Here is a 6,000-nt window from a genome sequence, read left to right as displayed (position 1 = left end):
CCATCAAACAACAAACATAGAAACTTGATTTTTGTATAAACATCTCAGGAACATCCTGGGAGTCTCAACAGTGAAAGTGGGGAACAAAGATAAATGCAACAGCTGTTTATGTTCTTTAGTATTGATATTACTAATAAAACACCACAAGAGTATTTAAGTAATAAATCAAATGTTTTAAGGCTGAATTAAAAGGTATCGTACTATGAGCCATCAGTGCAACAGGTTAATATCCATGAATGATGCAGCATGAAGTAAAAGATCATTGTAAGCAAACGCTGCACGAGGACTCCCTCACTATTACAGTGCTCTGAGTTCATGTAAGTTTCTCAATATGAGGAGACCAGAAGACGTTTTCCTCAGTCCATGAGTTTCAAACCACAGCTATATAAAGACAGTATAATTACCGGACTGGTCTGAGCACAGCCTGCCATGCCCATCTACTGTCACACACAAACAAACACAACATTCATGTAGTTACAGCAGAGAAGGTCATGTATGGCTCCAAAAGTTCAGCATAGGTTAAAAAAAAAGTTTAACATTTTAGGGGAAGATGCTGTTATATGCTTTGTCAAGGCTAGCTGAGGAGACTCATATGCTGAGGAGACTTAAACGTCACATTTAAAGTGTGGTCAGCCATTAGATTAGCTTGGTTTAGCTTAGCATACAGGCTGAAAATTGAAATCCTAGATCAGTCTACAGTAACAGAAAGCTCAGTTTGCCAGCTCAGTTAAATATGGCAGCTGCTTCATTATTTCCACTTTATGCTAAGCTAAGCTACCTACGACACAGGTGCTGGTATGACAGTCATTTCGTCAAACTGTTAGCATTAACACAAAACTGGAAAGCTGTCAGTTAATGCTAATTTAAACTAAGCTTGGCTAAGTTTCTCATACAGAAATGAACAGTTAGCTTCTCAAGTGAAATGTCTGCACCACATTTTTCTAATTCTGGTCTCTTTTTTTCTCCCAATTATTCTTGCTAATTAAAGACACTTTGTTGTGATCTCTGTGAATTACTACTCTTAACTTTAACCTACCCTCTAACTGTGCAGTCAGACAGGAAGACTGATTGTTCAGATCATGAGCTATTTCAAGCTGCACAGAAACATGCGCTTTTGTTAGTGCAGTCTGCTAAGAGGCAGTGCAGCAGTGATGTGATGTTCAGAAAATTTTCCCACACTAGTGCTGTGCTCTAGACAAACTTTTTTTAATGCATTACCTCAGCAGTGTTTGGTCACCTAAAGGGGTTGTATGCTCCCAGTCTGAGGAGGATTACTGACTCCACTTGACTTTGAAGCGCAAACATTTCCAAAACATGGCTTCTGTGTGAGTTGAGGGGGTTTTAATGAGGGGATTTTCAGTTTGACTGGCTATGCACGACTCAAGTCATAGATGGCCAGCTCCTATAATCGGGCCATCTATCACACTTCTATACCTGGAGCGTTGACTGGCTCCTTCACTTTATTTAAGTAAAGGCTCACACAAAAATGCTGTTTTCATCTTTCCAACCAGTGCATGCTGGGATATCGCTAGAGAAACCCTTAGTGGAAAAGTGTCCATGCACTTAATTTACTTTGATTTCCCATAACTAAGATGAATTATCTAGGCTTGAAATCAGATCATCATAACCCATAAAACCAGAGTTGCAAAAGCACAAAATAAGCACACAAACAGGCTCAATCTACTTCATCTGTGTGGGCAGTGACTTCCGAGCATTTCATCACAGTCGAATGGTATCAGTCTGGACTATCACAATAGCCAGTCTGTTTAGTTTTCTAACTACCAAGAAAATGATCCTGTTCTATAAAGACCTAAGCTTTGCCAGGCTGTATGGTGACAATGTATGATTTCAAAAAAACTCTTGAAAACCCACTTCTCTTATCGTGACAGCATCTGTCGTCTGATGGGCAAGAAAACAGATTAAAGCAAATGTGTGGATGGCCCAATGGTTTCTATGCTTCTTAGATGAGCACATTTAAACAGCTCTCATGCTTGCAGGCTAAAGCACAACAAGTTAGCCTAGAGCTACAACCCTTAGCCTGTTAGCCTAGCAGAAGATCTGGGGAGCAGGAGAAAAAATCTGCCACCAAAGCTTTTAGAAATTTTAACCCAAATGTTCCAACAATATGTTCCCAAAACTCTTTTTGGCAGAGAGCAATTAATTTAGTGGTTGTCTCAAAATCTCACAGCCAAATTCATCTCCAAGTTACTCTTCTTTGCTAACGCTAACACCATTTTCCCACACGTTGTTTCCTTCACTTACCCATTCCTGCTTCTCCCTTATCAGCTGACCAGGGGTGTGTCAGCTTTTCTATCCAATCACACCAACACAGTTTCATCCGTAAGCCAATCATCACATAGCTGTCGAAGTTCTGTCTCTACTGTTTGTCACTTGTCTTTCAGGCTCACACCCTCCTCTTCCCCGTGCACCTCCAGTCTCCATCGCTCAGTTCTCTGCTCTTTAGCTATGCTTGGAGTTATCCTGATCCAGACTACTAAAAACTTCCTGACCACCATAAGTGTCTAGACTCCATTGAGGTATATTCAAAACTCAACATGCCCCTCTTCATCCACTGTTCTAAACACTTGATGGGGCCAAAACGCAATTATCAATATTACCTATTATCCATAGAAATACCAATTATAAAGCTTCTTTTCCAATTTCAAACACTTTTAGCCTTTTCTTGTGAGCTTTCCTCATATTTTTTACTTTTTTTTTAAATTGCCATTTTCATACTTTACCTAGCTAAGTCACAAAATACCCTAAATTCAAACTATACATCTAGTGGATTTCAGAGCAAAGCAGTCGTGGCTTCAGACCTGGCTCTCTTTTCTGACGGATCACCCACAACAGAAACCTGAAGACTACAGATGAGTTGGTGTGCAAACCTTCTTTGATTGACGTCACCTAATGATGCATGCCGTATGTCTATGTATAGTTCAGTGCTAAAACCATTAACCACCATGGTAGCAGACCAGAAAATGGAGGACATATGCTGACCTGAACGTAAACGAAACCACCTGTGGTTTTAGCCTTTCCTGTCTCTGTATTGTTTCAATGAAGGGTGGCAAGGCCTTTAGGTGGAAGGTGAAGGAGAGAAGGTAAGAAGACTTACTGAGGATGTGAGTACAGCAGAGAAAATCCTCAATTTCACATTTTCAAAGGAAAATTTACATTAGTATGTTTTTTTAAAGACTCAGGTTGGATTCGTTTCTGGTGGTATTTTTGATGCCCACACATAAACCCTTGAGGAGAACCAGACTCATTGATAAAAATCCATCTGCTATGGCTGGATCAGCCAAGAAAGTGAGTGAGAGCAAGAGAAAACAGACAGGACCTGGAGCAACAAAGATAACAACAGACCATTTAGACTGATGGTAAAACTAAATAAAGATTTATTCAAAATATCACAATGAAAAGCAAGTTTATTTGAGGTTATTTTTTTTGTAATTCATTCAGAAACTAAGCTGAACTTCAGTAGATGGATCGTGGTTTTGGGATAGAGAGGAACAGAGGCAGAGAGTAGCTACATTGTGAAGCATCTGGGTCGTCCCGGTCACACAATGAGAGCAGCTCTGCTCAGATCTCAGATCTGCTCAGAGGCTGACAGATCCCTGACAGGAAGAAGAGCTCTGCCTGTAAATAATCGGGGTTCAGACCTGGGGCACCCTGCTCCTTTCCAAAGAGCTCATTTCTCATCTATCACACTCTCTGTCTCTCTCAATCTGTTGCCTGGGGCGTCTTATCCTTCCAGAGTAGAGGTATTTTCCCAAAGACGAGGAGTCCCACATATCTGGAAGACAAGTCATCGTCCATATGGTTTAACAGCAGCATACAGGGGAATTCCTCACGCTGTCGCCTGTGCTGTGTCAAAGACAAACATTCAAATTTCCAGGAAATGAAAGGAAAGCAAAGTAGCAGAATTAGAGTGAGGTGACGTCCTTGATTCAAACCAAACATCTGGGGGCTAGACACAGGCCCAGCTTTTAAATGAGTACTGTAGGTAGGAGGTAGGTAATCTGTGCTGTATATTTATTCACTCTGTAGAAAAGCAAATTTTCCCTTTAGAGAATGTATGTGCAGTTCAGACCAACTTTTAAGGGGCTGCAGTGAAGTCATGTGCACTGGAGGAAGTGTGGCTTTAGAGTGTGAAAAGACAAACCCAGATCAGATGAGGTGTGAGGATGACATGCTGTTTGAGAAATGACAGTGACTTTTAGGGCTTTATTTAAGAGTAAAAGATCCATTTCAACCTATTATTGAGGAGGAATTGAGATTTACATTGAACAAGTGAATAAACAAATAGAGGTGTCCCAGTCCGATATTGATATTGGATATCGGTCCGATATCAGCAAAAAAACAAATATCGGTATCGTATCGGAATGCATCTAAAATCTCAGATATAAGCAGTCCATTCCAGACCCCGCTCCTGCTGTTTTTATTTGATTTATTTAGGTTATTTTCTGTGTCTTCTAATTTATTCTTTATTTTATTCAATTACTTGTATATTCTTATGTTTAATATTAAAATTTCTGTTACCCATTGGTTAATAATAAAAGTTTTTCCTCATACCTACTGTTGCTGACTACTGTTCTTTGTTTGAATAATATCACTTAATCAAGCCTTTTCTAACATGACAGACATACTACAACATAAGTAATAAAAGTATGCATGTTTAATGCTGATATTGTATTGGATTAATATCGGTATCGGCCAATACTCAATGCTGCGGGATTGGTATTGTATCGGAAGTGAAAATGTAATATCAGGACATCCCTATAAACTAAGTTTAAAATTGACTTCTCAAGAAGACATCTTAATGCATATACAACCTGGGCATCTGACTACAAGCAAGCCCACTGCGACAGTGTGATAGATCTCACCATTTGAAAGTGCTATTTTTCATTCCCTAAATAACCTTGTGTTATCTTTTATTGTTCTTATTTAAAGGTAGGGTCTGCAGGAATTTTTGTAACTTGTTAAGACACACAAATTCAAACTGGGCTTCTGCTCCTTCAGTCAGTGCACTGGGTTATTTGGCACGTAACAACTTGTGTCACTCTTCATCCCGTGCAGTGAAAGTCAAGTCAAGCTTAATCCTTACCCTTAGCAAAAAGCTTTACCTATTTGATGTTAAGTTTCATTTTGGTTGTGTTTTACTTGCTCTGTGCTATGTCCACTATCGAAGCTGCTCTGATTAGCTTCTTCCACTCCCAACCATCAACACGCAAGGTCACTTGCACACTGGGTGCTCTGTGATTGGCTGATGTAACCACGCTTACTCTCTGCCCAGAAAATGTCCCTATATGATCAAAACATCAACATACAGGCAGAGGCGATTGTCGAAGCAGACACAGACACCGACACATGTATAGGGGTCCATAAGACGACTGAGGGTTATTCTTGTAAAAGTTGACATTTTATATTTTTCGGGGAAACCCTGCAGAGCCTACCTTTAAGAGTAGTCTTTATGATAACTTGGATGTCTGTATGTGTTGTGCTTTTTTTTATTACTGTTTCTTAATTTCACTGTTTCTCTGTAGAATATTGAACAAAAAGTAACAACCAGTGTGATTAAATGGCCATGACTATCAGGTTTTTTAGTCCTAACCTGTTTTTTTTTTTTTTTTTTTTTTTTTTTTTTTTGTTGTTGTTGTTTTTGAGAAACAAAGCTTACAGCTGTTGTACAATCCCCTATGAAAGAAAAATATATTGCAGCATATTGGAAAATATCATGTCATATACTAGGTAATTTATTCCCATATAGGAGATTTAGTATTTATATTTTCCAATATATTGCAATATATGGAAAGCGGCAATCATTTGTATATTTTGCAATATATTGCAATATATTTCATGAATGTATAATATATTGTATATGTGTCCTCAATATATTATTCCATGTATATCACAATAAATCAATAATATATTACAATACATTTTAAAAAATATATTGGTACATATATTTTTCTTTCGTAAGGGATAAAATGGTTTCCTTCA

Source organism: Halichoeres trimaculatus, unplaced genomic scaffold (genome assembly GCF_033239565.1).
Source record: "Halichoeres trimaculatus isolate MK-OKI-2021-1 unplaced genomic scaffold, fHalTri1.1 fHalTri1_scaffold_14, whole genome shotgun sequence".
In the NCBI taxonomy this organism is placed as follows: Eukaryota; Metazoa; Chordata; class Actinopteri; order Labriformes; family Labridae; genus Halichoeres; species Halichoeres trimaculatus.
This window is presented reverse-complemented; position numbering follows the sequence as displayed.